The 18,773-nt window shown below is 44.4% G+C and overlaps 2 non-coding genes across 2 annotated transcripts; both read left to right on the top strand.

Moving 5' to 3' along the window:
- The first annotated feature begins 708 nt into the window (after positions 1–708).
- TRNAI-AAU (transfer RNA isoleucine (anticodon AAU)) lies at positions 709–782 on the top strand. The gene has a single exon. It is a non-coding gene; the product is annotated as a tRNA-Ile (tRNA).
- Positions 783–2,555: 1,773 nt separating this feature from the next.
- Positions 2,556–2,637, top strand: TRNAS-AGA (transfer RNA serine (anticodon AGA)). Its single transcript has one exon. It is a non-coding gene; the product is annotated as a tRNA-Ser (tRNA).
- Positions 2,638–18,773: the final 16,136 nt, after the last annotated feature.

Consider the following 18,773-nt stretch of genomic DNA (forward strand, 5'->3'; position numbering starts at 1 on the left):
AATCACGCGATATCACGGTGATGCTTGGTAACCCCCAAGATCGCTATGTGGCCGCGGTCCCTTTAAATGAAGACGCGTTCCACCGTGAACGGATCTGTGGTCCGCTGTCATCCATTCTGCTCTCTACGTCGGCGGATCAGTTTTTTTCCACTATGGCGGATTTCGGCTGACCGCCGTCAGCGGACATGTGAAAGAGGCCTAACAAAAAACAAGTACAATAATTGTAAATAACACGAGTCACCAAGTGGTAAAGGAGAGAGGACCCTGCCTGTGAGGATCAAGTCTACAGAGGATCGTTTCAGCGATCTTGCTAACGATCTCGCTATGTGAGACGGGGCCTTAAGTGAAAGCAGAGCAGTATGGTGGAACAAGGGTTACTGTAGGTTGTAGGCTTGTCAGAAAAAATAGTTCCTTTTGAAGTTTTCCACAGTAGGTGAAAGTCTGATATGTTGGGGTAGAGAGTTTCAAAGCAGGAGGGATGCACAGGAAAAATCTTGTATGCAGTTGAGAAACAGGAATAGAGAAGGAGATATCTGTCAACCCAAAGAACACAAAGTCAATGTATAGCAGTTCCTCGTTATTATAGTAGTATCCTTGCCTTTCACGCAGGAGACTGGGGTTTGATTCCCCGATGGGGTGGCTGAAACTTTTATTGCTTACAAGTGTGCTGCAGACCAACATCTATCTTCACAACCTAAAAACACAAGTGGCCGGTTAGCTCAGTTGGTTAGAGCGTGGTGCTAATAACGCCAAGGTCGCGGGTTCAATCCCCGTACGGGCCAGAATCTTTTTGTACGATCCTGCCTTTTCATGAGAGTAAGACCATATTCTGACAGTTGTAATGTGGGCGTATTTTTATATCCATATAACACATACATGTTTTGACGCGATTCTGAGAATAATTCATAAGTAGCAACATCATAGAACCTTGCCTTACTATGAAAATCCATTTACAATAGATGATTCTATGTGTTAAACGTCAGCCGATCAGTAAATATTTACTCATCGGTGATCATTTAATAGCCAGTTTCCACAAGCAGACCGATCTGCAAATGTGCTCTGGTTTACCTGTAATTGACTGGACAGTGCACATAGGCTACCATTGTTCTTCGCAGCACTGCTGAGAGCGATTTTTCGTGCAAATGAAAAGATCATTTCACCTGACGAATGATCACTTAGCTCGTTTAGCAGGTGATCAGCAGCCAGTCTAGACTTAAACCTTTCGTGAAAGCTAGGAACACTCATTTGCAATAATTGAGCAGTGAAAATGGACCTTAAAATCAGGACAAAAAGCCTATAGTAAGATCTCTACATACGGCATTAATAGACATGTTTTTTAAACAGACACCTGCAAAATCTTGTGGAAATGCTTCCCAGAAGATATATCTGAAAGGCTATGTTCACATTAGGAGTTTTTTCAATGTGCATTTTTTTGTAATTTTCAGCTTTGCTTTACAGTACCAGCAGAGCCTATAAGATTTCAGAAATTTTTTTTTGTCATTAGAATTTTTCGCTTTGCATGCTTTCTTTGCACAATAGAGTAAAGCCCCGTCACACATAACGATGTCCCAGCGATCCCACCAATGATCTGACATGGATGGGATCACTGGGATATCGTTAGGCTGATCGCTGGTAAGCTGTCACATAGACAGCTCCAGCAATCAGGACCAGCGGCGCTGGTTTCCAAGGTAAACATTGGGTATCTAAGAGCCGCGGCTCCTGGATACCCAACGTTTACATTAGAAACCAGCGTCAAGCGTTGCTGATCGCTGGTCTCTCGCTGCCACATGCAGCGATGCGTGCTGGGCAGCGGGAGATCAGTGATGGAAAAACAGCCCAAGCCGCTCAAGCACAATCAGCGATAACCAGCAGGGGGCTGATCGCTGATCCCCATCACACACAGCGATCTCGGAAGGGGACTGATTTTTCGAAATGGTTGGATGCCACCCTGCTGGCTTTTTCCTCCATAAAGAGCTGTTTCACCATGGCTCTTATACTCAGTCAACCAGATGTTTCCCAACCCTTTGTTGTGGAGGTTGATGTGTCGGAGGTGGGTGTTGAGGCTGTGTTGTCTCAGGGTCCGTCCCCTGGTAAATGGCGTCCATGCGCTTTCTTTTCTAAGAAATTGTCAACGGTTGAAATTATGACATGGGTAATAGGGAACTTTTGGCGATTAAATTGGCATTTTAAGAATGGTGACATTGGTTGGAGAGGCTTTCCATCCCATTACTGTTATTACTGAGCATAAAAACCGCTCATATTTTCAATCGGCTAAACGTCTCAACCCTAGGCAAGCTAGATGGTCCCTGTTTTTTACTAGGTTCAAATTTGTTGTCACAAATTTGTTGTCAAATTTGTTGTCCAGGGGTCAAAAATGTCAAGGCTGATGCTTTCTCCTGGAGCTTCCCTGCACACTGGTGGCTCAACAGGTAGGGGAAAGTTTGGTACACAAAATTTGCATGATTTCTTTTTTGGGAGGAGAGCTTTGTCAGTTTTCCAAAGCCTCTGTGCTACCAGTAATGTTATATAACTGCCACAGCACTAGTCACAACCATGTAGTCGTGGCCGAGTGGTTAAGGCGATGGACTAGAAATCCATTGGGGTCTCCCCGCGCAGGTTCAAATCCTGCCGACTACGCTCCTGAAAATTTTCTTTTAAATTAACTCAAAGTTTTAAGTTTTTACATATCTTATACAATATCATTGAAAATGTTTAAAAAATTTACATTTAAGCTTTTCTTTCCGCATCTAACTCTAGCCTATATTATGAACATAGGAAAAAAGTGTAAAATAGCTGAAGTTCTAGAATACAATATGCCCCCTGACAAGAATTTATGAGGGTCTTGGGTTATGTCCCTATGGAGGATAATAGTACAATTACCCTGAGAAGATCAACCTTAGGCTAAGTACACACAAAAAAACAAAAACCCAAAGGTATGAGCTGCGATATATATTGGTGTGCTTGCAGCATGTAACTGCATGTTCACACTGACCAGTGAACAGAAAAAATCAAGGCAGAAACCTAATGATTGAATACCCTGCAGTAGATAAATATATACTAAATAATATACAGTATTTAATTAACATGCTTTTTGATAAAAAAAAATGCGAAAGCCATCCCGCCTTGTCATGGTGACCGTAATTGGGAAAGTCACAATTACGGTCGCCGTGATGAGGTGAGATGGCTATTGCATTTTTGTGTCTAGACAGACTTTTATCTCAAGATTTCAGTAAGAAAACCATAAAAATGAATACCATAGGGCCAAATTTACAGCTCGGTCCAAACTGCTCACAAACACTGAAAAAAATGCATAATGATTACACAGTAAGATTAAGGCTGGGTTCAAACGTAGTGGAACTCTCGCGGAAATTACCGCGAGAATTCCGGAATTTCATTCCACGGGAAAATCGCATTTTAAATTCCCGCGATTTTCCCGCGTATTAAGCTTGCAGAATTGCTAGCGTTTTCGAAGCGATCTGTTGCATCGCTTGGAGAACTGATTGACAGGTTGGTCACACTCGTCAAACATAGTGTTTGACGAGTGTGACCAACTTTTACTTTTAGTAAAAGACAGAATGTAAAAAATGATAATAAAAAAAGGATTACTGGGATCGGGAGCGTGAAGAGAGGCGGGAAGGCTGCGCGGGACGTCGGAAGGTGAGAATAACAATATTTTTTATTTTAAATTCTATTTTTTACAGGGATATGGTACCCAGAGCCCGGAGGACAGTCTCCTCTCCTCCGGACCGTGGGTACCATCCGCAAATGTTCTGCTTACTTTTCGCATGGTGGGCACAGCCACATGCGGAATGTAAGCAGAACAATGCATTCCTATGGGTGCGGGATCACCACGATTCCACAAAGTTATTGAGCATGCTGCGTTTTTTACCGCAAAGCGATTCCGCCGCGGTAAAAACCGCAGCATTAGCACAGCATTGTGGAATCCCATAGGAATGCATGGCATGCATATTTTTCACGTTTTCGTGGCAAAAACAGGCGGAAAATACCACCATGGAAATGCGAAAAAAAACGGTACGTGTGAACGAGGCCTTATTACCACATATTTTTTACAATGGGAAAGTATTCAACATTTCCTAAATAAAAATTAGGGTGTTTTCAAGATGGACTCCACATTAGCCGTGACCCTACCAGACAAACCTACTAACAGCAAGACAGAATAAGAACATGAAGGATTTTTTTTGTCAGAAGCCATTTTGTGGCAAAAACAGCCACGTTATTTAATGCCAAAAGACCAAGATGGGAATTTTTCCCTGTGGAGATTGTATGGTATGTAAAAATAAGGAAAGGGCATTTACACAGTGAAAAAGAATTTCATATTACTAATTATATTTCATACAGCTCCACACATGTTGTATACTATGCCAGCTGTTCATATAATCTGATGTACAAAGGAACTGGGAATAAGGACAGGGGAACATATCAGGGACATTGTGGCAACAAGAGAAGTAGACGATTCGACAATGCTTGAAATGATTACGAAGCATTTCATGTCCTCTCATGGCAGTAATCCTTATACAGCGCCATTAATTCCTCAACGCTTTACAGACATTATCCCATATATAGCTTAATTAAATAAGTTGGAGGCATATATTCTCTCACACCACCAGTAAACCACCATATATGACCATAAAAACTACGGGTGTATTCACCCAAAGCATTCCTCTGTCTCCTGAATTATATTAGTTATTATTGTTGGCGGATCCGTTTTTTTACCCATTGACTTGCATTAACGGCCGATCTTGATGGATGGTTATCCATTGGATCCATTTTTGTACAGATCCGCCAAAATTTTAGCATCCGCTGACATGGCAGGACGGACACTGCAACGTTTTTTTGGTTGCCGGATCCGTATTTCTACACTGCGCATGGCCGGAATTGGCTTTCCGAGAAGAAAGGGATGATTTAGCGAATCCTGCTTTGAGCAGGGGGTTGGACCAGATGGCCCAGGAGGTCCCTTCCAACTCTACGATTCTATGATTCTATGATTCTATGAAAGTTAATCCTAAATGCCAATCCTGGCAGGTGAAAAAATTCTCTCTCTCCTCACACATTAGACTCACACATTATTGCGATGTTGCACTCCCATGTTCGAATTCTTCCGCTGCTGACATCACCCGATATCGAGGGACATGGCCGACTCTTGCTCTGTTGGAATCCCCGACATCACCGTTATCACAGGAGATTGCCGAATCACGCGATATCGCGGCGATGCTTGGTAACCCCCTAGATCGCTATGTGGCCGCGGTCCCTTTAAATGAAGACGCGTTCCACCTTGAACGGATCCGTGGTCCGCTGTCATCCGTTCTTCTCTCTACGTCGGCGGATCAGTTTTTTTCCACTTTGGCGGATTTCTGCTGACCGCCGTCTGCGGTCATGTGAAAGAGGCCTAACAAAAAACAAGTACAATAATTGTAAACACGAGTTACCAAGTGTTAAAGGAGTAGAGAGAGAACGCTGCCTGTGAGGTTCAAGTCTACAGAGGATCGCTTCAGCGATCTTGCTAACGATCTCGCTATGTGAGACGGGGCCTTAAGTGAAGGCAGAGCAGTATGGTGGAACAAGGGTTACTGTAGGCTGTAGGCTTGTCAGAAAAAATAGTTCCTTATGAAGTTTTCCACAGTAGGTGAAAGTCTGATATGTTGGGGTAGAGAGTTTCAAAGTAGGAGGGATGCACAGGAAAAATCTTGTATGCAGGTCCTCGTTGGTATAGTAAGTATCCCGGGTGGCCCGTTTATATGAATACACCTAAATAAAATGGGAATGGTAGGTGACCCAGATCTGTGTCTCATCAGTATAGAGGTGATACTGAAGGAAGCAAACATTTTTTTTATGGCCAAACTGTCTTTCTGACTCTTAAGGAATAAGGCACAAAGCTCTTTCCTCATTCGTATAGTGGTAAGTATCCCCTCAGTAGGTTCCATGGTTCAAATCTTGGTGGGACCGTTATTAATTTTTTTTATCCATGAAATAATGGAAATAAAAACAATTCTGCACAACACACCTCAAAAATATTAAAGTTTAAATATATACTCCCATATAGTAACATTACAACATTATTCTGACAGTTGTAATGTGGGCAGATTTTTATATCCATATAACACATACATGTTTTGACGCGATTCTGAGCCTAATTCATATAAGTAGCAACATCATAGAACCTTGCCTTACTATGAAAATCCATTTACATTAGATGATTCTATGTGTTAAACGTCAGCCGATCAGTAAATATTTAATCATCGGTGATCATTTAATAGCCAGTTTCCACAAGCAGACCGATCTTCAAATGTGCTCTGGTTTTCCTGTAATTGACTGAACAGTACACATAGGCTACCATTGTTCTTCGCAGCACTGCCGAGAGTGATTTTTCGTGCAAATGAAAAGATCATTTCACCTGAGGAACGATCACTTAGCTCGTTTAGCAGGTGATCAGCAGCCTGTCTAGACTAAGGCTAAGTGCACACGTACCGGAACTCTCGCGGAAATTCCCGCGAGAGTTCCGGAATTCCATTCCGCTGGAAAATCGCATTTTAAATTCCCGCGATTTTCCCGCGGAAAAACTAGCATTTTGCAAGCGTATTTAGCTTGCAAAATGCTAGCGTTCTCCAAGCGATCTGTAGCATCGCTTGGAGAACTGATTGACAGGTTTGTCACACTCGTCAAACATAGTGTTTGACGAGTGTGACCAACTTTTTACTACTGAGGCCGTCTATGCGGCATCAGTAGTAAAAGATAGAATGTAAAAAAAATAAAAAATGGTGTTATTCTTACCTTCCGACGTCCCGCGCAGGCGTTCCCAGTAATCCTTTGCGAAAATGCCCGCGATGACGTCCGTTCTCGCGGGATCACGAATGTCTCGCGGTAATTCGCGATGACGTCGCGCGAATGACCACGAGACTTTGCGATCCCGCGAGAACGGATGCCATCGCGGGCATTTTCGCAAAGGATTACTGGGAACGGGAGCGTGGAGAGAGGCGGGAATGCTGCGCGGGACGCCGGAAGGTAAGAATAACAATATTTTTTATTTTAAAATTCTATTTTTTACAGGGATATGGTACCCAAAGCCCGGAGGACAGTCTCCTCTCCTCCGGACCGTGGGTACCATCCGCAATTGTTCTGCTTACTTTCCGCATGGTGTGCACAGCCACATGCGGAAAGTAAGCGGAACAATGCATTCCTATGGGTGCGGGATCGCCGTGATTCCGCAAATTAATGAGCATGCTGCGTTTTTTACCGCAAAGCGATTCCGCCGCGGTAAAAACCGCATTAGCACAACATTGCGGAATCCCATAGGAATGCATGGGATGCTTATTTTTCACGTTTTCGCTGCAAAATCGCGCGGTTAAAACCGCAGCGGAAACGTGAAAAAGATGCCACGTGTGAACTCAGCCTTAAACCTTTCGTGAAACCTAGGAACACTCATTTGCAATAATTGAGCAGTGAAAATGGACCTTAAAATCAGGACAGAAAGCCTATAGTAAGATCTGTACATACGGCATTAATAGACATGTTTTTTAAACAGACACCTCCAAAATCTTGTGGAAATGCTTCCCAGAAGATATATCTGAAAGGCTATGTTCACTTTAAGAGTTTTATCAATGTGCATTTTTATGTAATTTTCAGCTTTGCTTTACAGTACCAGCAAAGCCTATAAGATTTCAGTATTTTTTTTGGTCATTAGTATTTTTCGTTTTGCATGCTTTTTTTATACAATAGAGTAAAGCCCCGTCACACATAATGATGTCCCAGAGATCCCACCAACGATCCGACATGGATGGGATCGCTGGGACATCGTTAGGCTGATCGCTGGTGAGCTGTCACATAGCCCCAGCGATCATGACCAGCGACGCTGGTTTCCAAGGTAAACATCGGGTATCTAAGAGCCGTGCGACTCAAGGATACCCACTGTTTACCTTGGAAACCGGTTGCTGATCGCTGGTCTCTCGCTGCCACATGCAGCGATGCGTGCTGGGCAGTGGGAGACCAGCGATGGAAAAACAGCCCAGGCCGCTCAAGCACGATCAGCGATAACCGGCAGGGGGGCCGATCGCTGATCCCCATCACACACAGCGATCTCGCTGGCGAGATCGCTGTGTGTCATAAAATCAGCGAGATCACTGTGTGTGACGGGACCCTAAGTCACTTCTTTCAGCATGGCTCACCCACTGAAAGCAATGGGTGGTGAAAATAACACTGCTAAAATGCAGGTATCCAGTTTTGAGCATTTTTAATGAAAAAAAGCAAGTACGGCAGCACGTGAAACTCATTTATTTGTGTGATTTTCCCAGGTTTACCATCTTGTCTTGGTCACCTAAGATGGCAGTTGGGATTAGTATAGTTTAAAATAGTGTCTTATACAAAGTAAACATTGGCCAACCAAGGTAGGAAAGGGAACAAATGCCTAAAGGCCCCTTGACATTTAGCGATGCACCAGCGATCCCGACCACGATACGACCCGGTCAGGATCGTTGGTGCATCGCTAAATGGTTGCTAGTGAGCTGCCAAACAGTCAGATCTCACAGCGATGTAGCGATGCTCGGCGGTCGTACTTATATTTCAATGTGAAAAAAAGAGGAAGAATGAACTCACGGAGATCAACATCCAACACAGTGGAGACACCATCACATGTTTCTCAACGCAGTGATTTTAGAGCAATGCCGCCATCCCTTATGGGAAATATGTAAAACATACACAAGCCATGGAGACACCATCACATGTTTCTCAAAGCAAGCAATGACTAGCCAGGTCTTTCCCCGGGAAGGAACAACCACGGGAAGGGCAGTCTCCAATGAAGGAAACCACCTATGCCAAAACATGGTATCCATCCAGATTTTGAGACACATTAAGAGCATGTTAAGCAGGTACTGCAAATATCAAGAGATTACAAACTACTATGTATGCCAAACTAGGAAAATGTTTTTTTTGCCATCCAGGAGATGCAGTTTTTGGGGTACCTGTTGTCATCTTTGGGTTTTCGGATGGATACTGAGATGGTCCGTGCTGTCCTTGATTGGGACAGTCCTGAGAACCTGAAGGCTCTACAGCGTTTTCTGGGCTTTGCTAATTGTTACCGAAAATTCATCCAAAATTATTCAGTAATTGTGCAATCCCTTACTGACATGACAAGGAAGGGGACTGATTTTTCAAAATGGTTGGATGCCACCCTGCAGGCTTTTTCCTCCATAAAGAGCTGTTTCACCATGGCTCCTATACTCAGTCAACCTGATGTTTCCCAACCCTTTGTTGTGGAGGTTGATGTGTCAGAGGTGGGTGCTGGGGCTGTGTTGTCTCAGGGTCCGTCCCCTGGTAAATGGCATCCATGCGCATTCTTTTCTAAGAAATTGTCTACGGTTGAAATTATGACATGGGTAATAGGGAACTTTTGGCGATTAAATTGGCATTTTAAGAATGGTGACATTGGTTGGAGAGGCTTTCCATCCCATTAATGTTATTACTGAGCATAAGAACTTCTCATATTTTCAATCGGCTAAACGTCTCAACCCTAGGCAAGCTAGATGGTCCCTGTTTTTTACTAGGTTCAAATTTGTTGTCACTTTTCATCCAGGGGTCAAAAATGTCAAGGCTGATGCTTTCTCCTTGAGCTTACCTGCACACTGGTGGCTCAACAGGTAGGGGAAAGTTTGGTACACAAAATTTGCTTGATTTCTTTTTTGGGAGGAGAGCTTTGTCAGTTTTACAAAGCCTCTGTGCTACCAGTAATGTTGAAACCGCTTTGTTTGATGTGATTGATATAATTGGGATCTTTTCTTGAGGGTTGAATTGAAGCTTTTATTGGTACTATTTTGGGCTACATAACATTTTGGATCACTTTTAAGGCTAAGTTCACATCTATTCTTTGCTCTTTGCATTAATTAAAACTAATATACCTAGTCTTAATACTTCCAAAAAAATCATTAAACTCTAACTATGTTTTGAGACATAAAAATAAGAGAAACAGTTGGTTATAGCTTAGAATAGAGGGTATAAAGCCTTCCTCTACCAAAGCGTCATAGAAAACTAGTGGTTTCCGTCATTGTGGGTTATATAACTGCCACAGCACTGGCAACAATCATGTCGTTGTGGCCGAGTGGTTAAGGCGATAGACTAGAAATCTTTTGGGGTCTCCCTGCGCTGGTTTGAATCCTGCCGACTACGCTCTTGAAAATCTTCTTTTAAATCAACTCAAAGCTTAAAGTTTTGACATATCTTATACAATATCATTGAAAATGTTTAAAAAATTTACATTTAAGCTTTTCTTTCGGCATCTAAGGCCTCTTTCACACATCAGGTTTTCGCCGTCAGGCGCGATCCGGCGCTTTTGACAGAAACCGGATCCGGCGAAATGCAATGCCGGATCCGGTTTCCCCCCCATTGACTTGCATTTGCGCCGGATCGCGCCGGATGGCCATGCGTTTCATCCGGTTTTCGCCGGATCCGGCAATGTGTCGCGATCCGGCGTCTGGAAAAAACGGCTACTGTAACGTTTTTTGTCTCCGGCGTAAAAGCCGGACACGCCGGATCCAGTGCGTCCGGCTTTTTCACACAATGAAAGCCTATGAGCGCCGCAATGCGCCGGATCCGGTGGCTGGATCCGTTTTTTTGGATCTGAGCATGCTCAGTAGCTCTGCCCACAAGACATATATAAAAGCAAGACAGTGGGACCCACAGCCACACCCAACATGCCACCCAAGAAAGCAACCAAGCGCAGCAGGAGAAGGCAGGAGACCACTGCAGCACCATCAGCACCACCACCACCACCCCAAATGGAGCAGCGAATGGAACATGCTGAGGAGGGGAGTCCAGCAGCAGATGAGAGACGGTAATTATCAAATCCCCCATTCCTCCAAACTAGGGCTATTGAATATCAAGATATTCATTGGCCCTTTGTTTCTCTTTATTCAACAGCCGCCCAATAGATGCAGCAGCAGCAGCAGCAATGGCAGCAGCTGGAACACCACCCACAGGCATGGAGTGTGGCCACCAGGAAGACAGCACATCTTCTTCTGGGAGCCCTCCCTCGCATCGTCAGCATTTGACGGTAAGTTTTTATTTCCAAAATCCATCATCTCTGCAATATATGTCTATTCATTGCCTTTTATTTCAAAACAGGATTCACAAGATGAAGAGGAGCTCCCAGAAGAAGAAGGAAGGGGTGGACAGACACTTGGAGTGGGCTCACAATTGGTAAGTTTTTTGCATCAAACGCAGAAACACAACATCACACTACACACAACACATAGAAAACAATGTTCTGCAGACCACACACAGCAAACAAATGCCTACATCCAAAGACATAACATTTTTTGTTTTCTTCTCTAGTCTTCCCAATCTGGTGCTCGGCCAAGAGGTCCTCGCAGTGCCTCCCAGGGTCGTCGGCGACAGCAACGCGGCGGTCACCAGCGTGTAAGTATAAATATTTTTGCTTTGTTTTTTTGCACTTTTTATTTCATTTCTTTTGTGGAGGCTAATTATGTTATTTTTGTCTTTTTCTTTAACAGCCTTCACAGCGTGCTCCCGACTCTGACGGTGAGGATGGAGGACTCGATGTGGACCACCTCATCGATCTCGTCAGAGAAAGGGAGCCGCTCTGGAATATGGCTGACCGCCGCCACGCTGACCTTATCGTTACCCGACGACTCTGGGAGGAAATCTGTTCGCTCCTTGTGGGCCGCTGGGAGGACCTCGATGTTCGGGCCCAGATTAAAGAGCGTAAGTATATACAGTACCGGTTGCTTGATGTAAACCAGTGTTTCCCGAACTCCAGTCCTCGTGGTCCCCACGGATCATGTGTTCAGGATTTCTATTTACTATGGAAATCCTGAAAACATGACCCCTGGGGACCATGAGGACTGGAGTTTGGGAAACACTGATGTTGTATACTAACCACTTTGTCCTTTCTCGTTTCAGGGAACAGAATTGTGAATCGGTGGCGGTCTGTGAGGGATCGTTTCAAGAAGGAGTTCAATAAAGAGATGCGGGCCCCGAGTGGATCTGGAGGACGCAGGAGCAAGTACAAGTACGCAGAAGCCCTGTCGTTCCTCCGGGAAACAATGGTCACTAGAAGGTAAATATTACACACCACATGTGAAAAAAAATGTTAGATGTAAATTTTTTTTTTCAGCCAGGGCCATACCATGTCAGTATTTTAATTGTTTTTTTTTCTCTTTATTCCACAGCACGGTGAGCAGCACTCGGGAGCCTGCACGATTGGACCCTTCTGAGGCGATCCCTGAGGAGACCGGCACCGAGGGACACTTCGACCGCCCCGGTACATCTGCACCTTCCCAGCCTTCCCACACATTCGACCCATCTGTCCCATCCACCAGCACAGGAGTATCGTGGCCGCCTACATTACATGAAGCTGCTGGTGAGGAGATCGCTTTCCCTTTACCCCACCCTTCTGCCCCTGCCACCTCTAGTACACCTGCGGGTACTGGGCGGCAGCGGCAGAGGGGTCAGGAAAAGACTTATGCGCCAGAGTTCTTGCATCTGAATGCATCTTTCCAGAACTGTCTAAAAGTCTTGTCAGAGCAAATCTCCGCAGGCTATCAGCAGATCAACTCCAGCATTCTGGAGGTGAAGACACTTCTGCAAACCATGCATTCAGAAGCAAGATCTTCGCCAAACCACACCTTTTTCAGGTCTGTTGTGGAGCGCATGGAAACGCTCTCTCCTGCCCAGCAGATGCATGTAATGCATTCATGCCACGCTGCTCTCCAGCAAGTTACCTCCCAACCTCCTCCTCCCACCACAGTAGTTCCTCCACCTGCACCCCCTCCAGCCACTTTCCATCCTCCCCCTCCTATTACATCTACACCCCCTCCAGCCACTTTCCATCCTCCCCCTCCTATTACATCTACACCCCCTCCAGCCACTTTCCATCCTCCCCCTCCTATTACATACCATCCACCTCCCCAGCACCATCCACCTCCCCAGCACCAGCAACCTCCCCAGTACCAGCAACCTCCCCAGTACCAGCAACCTCCCCAGTACCAGCAACCTCCCCAGTACCAGCAACCTCCCCAGTACCAGACATCTCCCCACTTCCAGCAACCTGCCCCGTACCAGACATCTCCCCACTTCCAGCAACCTGCCCCGTACCAGACATCTCCCCACTTCCAGCAACCTGCCCCGTACCAAACTCCTTCCCCATACAACTTGCCATCAACATCATCTGCTCCTACAGTCCCTGCCCAACCCTCCACTCCACCACCCACCACCTCTTCTGCTTCCCACATGTCCACCCATTCTGTAGTTTTTTCCACACCTTCACCTCTAACTGTTCCTTCCCCACCACGATCCCAGTCCTCTCTCCACACTCCCAGTGTCGAAGTGTCCCGCAGCCCCTCCAGCAGTATTTCCACCACACACTACACAGATTTATAATGTGTGTATTTAAATAAAAATGACCAGTTTTATGGTTTCAAAGCTTTATTAAACAAGTTTATTAAAATTTTAAAAAAGTTTACTAAAAAAAACATTTTTCAATAAAAGTTAAATTATTTTACACTGGTTGTCTGTCATTTCTTTCTGCGGCGAAAAAGGTTAAATACAGGGTATTTAAAAGGTGAAATGGTATTCAAAACTAGGTATATAACTGTGGGTAAATTTTAGCTTTTTGCCACAGTTGTGTTCCTGGTTGTGTTTGAAGCAAAGTATTTCACCTAAAAAGTTGTGTTTATTGTTGGTGATTTCCTAACAATGTACACAACTTTTGTTAAAAGGTGAAATACTTTGCATAAAACACAACCAGGTACACACCTGTGGCCTAAAGCTAAAAATAGTAAGACCATGACAATAGCCAACTTTGGTTGGCAAAGATATATACTGTTGGTACAGAAGGTACACAAGTTTGGTTGGGCACAAATCTTTCACACTCTGTCATCCTGCCAGTGTACTCTGCCTTGAGGTGACATAAAGTATATTGCAAAATTGTCCCTCATTACTGAAACCGTCACAGAACTTCTAGTGGTAATGTCATGGTAATCTTGCAAGGTGGTTTCTTCAGAGGTGTCCTCAATGGAAATGGGTTCCTTGCAGATAACAAAATTGTGGAGTACCACGCACGCTTTGATCACCTCGTCCACAGTTTCTGTCTTGAGGTTGATCGCAGTCAATAGGACCCGCCATTTGGCTGTCAGAATACCAAAGGTACATTCAACCATTCTTCTTGCTCTTGTGAGGCGGTAATTAAAAATGCATTTTGGTCTTGTCAATCCTCTGCTAGAGTACGGTTTCAAAAGGTGTTCTGACAGCTGGAAGGCTTCATCCCCTACACAGACAAATGGCATAGGTGGACCAGATGTTTGCGGCAGCGGTCTAGGTGGTGGGAACTGGAAGGTGTTTCCATACAGTTTACGCCCCATGGCAGACAGTTTGAAAACTTGAGAGTCATTGGAGCGGCCATAGGCCCCAATATCAACCGCAATAAATTTGTATTCCGCGTCAGCGATGGCCATGAGGACAATTGAAAAATATTTCTTGTAATTGAAATATTCCGATCCCGATCCAGCTGGCTTTACAATGCGGATATGTTTCCCGTCCACAGCGCCCAAGCAGTTTGGAAACTGACATATCTGTTGAAACTTGTCAGCAATTTCAATCCACCTCTCTGTTGTGGGCTCTGGTAAAAACTCTTCAGCTAAGGAGTCCCACAGTGCACGGCATGTGTACTTCACAATTCCAGATATGGTGGAAATCCCGAGTCTGTACTGGAAATGCAGTGACGAAAGGGATTCTCCAGTTGCAAGAAATCTGTGGGGAATTAAAAAACAATAAATTAGTTTTAAATCACAGCATTACATACCAAAACTGACCTATAACACTTGGAGATACAAACTACCACCAACAAGATTGCAGTGAAAGTGTGCTCTGATGCGAGCATATCCAATAAATGTGGCTTACCTTAAAGTCACCATCAGACGCTCTGCGGGTGAAACAGAGAAGCGGCAATAGGTGTCCGCTTTTCTTATGAGGTGTGCAATGCGCTCCACCAAGTAATCAAAATTCTCCATTTTCATCCTAACATATCCAAAAAATGTATCCGGGTTTCGTCGAAGGTCCATGCAGAGTGTAGAATAGACCCCACGCGTCATTCTCTTGGCTGTGATGGGGTGGATCCACAAACGTCGTCTACGATGCCTGATGCGCTGCTGTCTCGCTCTCTCCTTCTCCAGAACAATCACCCTCAAACGATTCGCCTCCGCTATAAAATCCGCCAAATTCTTCAAAATATTTCCAATGACAACATCCATCTTCGCCAGTAACTTGCTCTTCTCTCCAACCTGCACTTTCTCCTCTACAACCTGTCAAAGAAGGGCTGTAGGAACATGCTATATATAGTTTTCCAGTAGCCAATCCCGTTCGGAAGGCCACAAGGGTCAATTTTAAAAACCGGATCCGGCGTAATCCGTCAAAAAACGGATAGAAAAACGGATGAACCGGATGAGACGGATCCGGTTTTGTCTGTCAAGAAAAAGACGGATCTGGCAGAAAACCGGATCCGTCACATCCGGTTTTACGAAACATTTGCCGGATCCGGCGTTCCGGCACGACGCTGGATCGCGCCTGATGCCGAAAACCTGATGTGTGAAAGTAGCCTAAGTCTAGCCTATATTATGAACATAGGAAAAAAGTGTAAAATAGCTGAAGTTCTAGAATACAACATGCCCCCTGACAAGAATTTATGAGGGTCTTGGGTTATGTCCCTATGGAGGATAATAGTACAATTACCCTGATCAGATCAACCTTAGGCTAAGTACACACAAAAAAAACAAAAATCCAAAGGTATAAGCTGCGATATACTGTATATTGGTGTGCTTGCAGCATGTAACTGCATGTTCACACTGACCAATGAACAGAAAAAAACAATGGCAGAAACCTAATGATTGAATACCCTGCAGTAGATAAATATATACTAAATAATATACAGTATTTAATTAACATGCTTTTGATAAAAAAAAATGCGAAAGCCATCCCGCCTTGTCACGGTGACCGTAATTGGGAAAGTCACAATTACGGTCGCCGTGATGAGGTGAGATGGCTTTTGCATTTTTGTGTCTAGACAGATTTTTATCTCAAGATTTCAGTAAGAAAACCATAAAAAATGGATACCATAGGGCCAAATTTACAGCTCGGTCCAAACTGCTCACAAACACTGAAAAAAATGCATAATGATTACACAGTAAGATTAAGGCTGGGTTCAAACGTAGTGGAACTCTCGCGGAAATTACCGCGAGAGTTCTGGAATTCCATTCCGTGGGAAAATCGCATTTTAAATTTCCGCGATTTTCCCGCGGAAAAACTAGCATATTGCAAGCGTATTAAGCTTGCAGAATTGCTAGCGTCTTCCAAGCGATCTGTAGCATTGCTTGGAGAACTGATTGACAGGTTGGTCACACTCGTCAAGCATAGTGTTTGACGAGTGTGACCAACTTTTTACTATTGAGGCCGCTTATGCGGCATCAGTAGTAAAAGATAGAATGTAAAAAATAATGAAAAAAAATATATTGTTATTCTCACCTTCCGACGTCTCGCGCAGCCTTCCCGCCTCTCTCCACGCTCCCGGTCCCAGTAATCCTTTGCGAAAATTACCGTGATGACGTCCGTTTTCGCAGGGTCGCAACGTCTCGCAGTCATTTGCGATGACATCGCGAGAATGACCACGAGACTTCGCGATCCCGCGAGAACGGACGTCATCGCTCGCAAAGGCTTACTGGGACTGAAGAAGCTACGGCGTAATGCGCGTAGGGGCGACAGGCAGTGGCAGCATTCTGGGCACCTAAAGTAAGTGAGTCTCAGCACCTTCATGCAGTGAAAAGTGTCCATGATATTTACGTTTTTTTGTATACTATACAACAGTTAGCTAGCCCTTGCTCTGTTGGTAACAATAGCAGGATTATCCCTGCTGGTAGCTGTTTGGACAATCTTTACCCTTAGATCAATAGCAGAGGGCTAATACCTGCTACTATGTGCATTATCTACCTATGCAAATGTGGCTAGCAGAGCACCAGGTAAATTAATCCAATTAACGGGGCGACAGGGAGCGGCAGCACTTTTGTCACTCCTTGTAAGAGAATCTCAGCACCTTTGGATTACTCAAGGTTGCTGGATTTCTTCATATAGTGAGAACTGTTTATGACATTTATGAATACTATATAATAATGGGCTGACCCTTGCTCTGATGGTTGCAGTGGCGGGCTAATCACTGCTGGTAGCTGCTGATATAATTGTCACTTTTAGATTAATAGCAGTGGGTCAATTCCTGCTACTATTTGTACCATCTAAAGTATTACTAAGCACTATGTGTGACTAAAATTCCTCAATATTGACGGTATACATTGAGTTATTTATTTGGGTGTCAGTTTGTGTCTATTATGCTTATCACTGCCTGCATTAGCAACGATGCTCTGTTTTTAATTTTTGTGTAATAAAATTTACTAATTTTGCTAAAACTCTTTGGATCCTTAATTCTTGCTTAATTGTTCAGACAGGGAAATCTATTGATATATATTGTGTTTTGAGTTGTGCTATTACGTGTTTCCCATTAGTAGGGGATATTCTTTCATTTAATGTTGTATACTATGCCAGCTGTTCATATAATCTGATGTACATAGGTCTAACCTCAAGGGAACTGGGAATAAGGACAGGGGAGCATGTCAGGGACATTGTGGCAACAAGAGAAGTAGACGATTCGACAATGCTCAAAACGATTACGAAGCATTTCATGTCCTCTCATGGGTGTGATCCTTATACAGCGCCATTAATTCCTCAACGCTTTACAGATATTATCCCATATATAGCTTAATTAAATAAGTTGGAGGCATATATTCTCTCACACCACCAGTAAACCACCATATATGACCATAAAAACTACGGGTGTATTCACCCAAAGCATTCCTCTGTCTCCTGAATTATATTAGTTATTATTGTTGGCGGATCCGTTTTTTTAACCATTGACTTGAATTAACGGCGGATCTTGACGGATGGTTATCCGTTGGATCCATTTTTGTACAGATCCGCCAAAATTTTAGCATCCGCTGACATGGCAGGACGGACACTGCCGGATCCGTATTTCTACACTGCGCATGCCCGGAATTGGCTTTCCGGGAAGAAAGTTAACCCTAAATGCCAATCCTGGCGGGTAAAAAAATTCTCTGTCTCTCTCCTCACACATTAGACACACATTATTGCGCTGTTGCACTCCCTTGCTCGTATTCTCCCGCTGCTGACATCACCCGATATCGAGGGACATGGCCGACTCTCGCGCTGCTGGATTCCCCTGACATCGCCGATATCGGGGGACATGGCCGACTCTCGCGCTGTTGGAATCCCTGACATCGCCGTTATCGCGGGAGATTGCTGAATCAAGCAATATCGCGACGATGCTTGGTAACCCCCGAGATCGCTTTGTGGCCGCGGTCCCTTTAAATGAAGACGCGTTCCACCTTGAACGGATCCGTGGTCCGCTGTCATCCATTCTTCTCTCTACGTCGGCAGATCAGTTTTTTTCCACTTTGGCGGATTTCGGCTGACCGCCGTCAGCGGACATGTGAAAGAGACCTAACAAAAAACAAGTACAATAATTGTAAACAACACGAGTCACCAAGTGGTAAAGGAGGAGAGAGAACGCTGCCTGTGAGGATCAAGTCTACAGAGGATCATTTCAGTGATCTTGCTAATGATCTCGCTATATGAGACGGGGCCTTAAGTGAAGGCAGAGCAGTATGGTGGAACAAGGGTTACTGTAGGTTGTA

This window comes from Dendrobates tinctorius, unplaced genomic scaffold (assembly GCF_039654945.1).
Source record: "Dendrobates tinctorius isolate UK_male_01 unplaced genomic scaffold, ASM3965494v1 ptg000151l, whole genome shotgun sequence".
Taxonomy (NCBI): domain Eukaryota; kingdom Metazoa; phylum Chordata; class Amphibia; order Anura; family Dendrobatidae; genus Dendrobates; species Dendrobates tinctorius.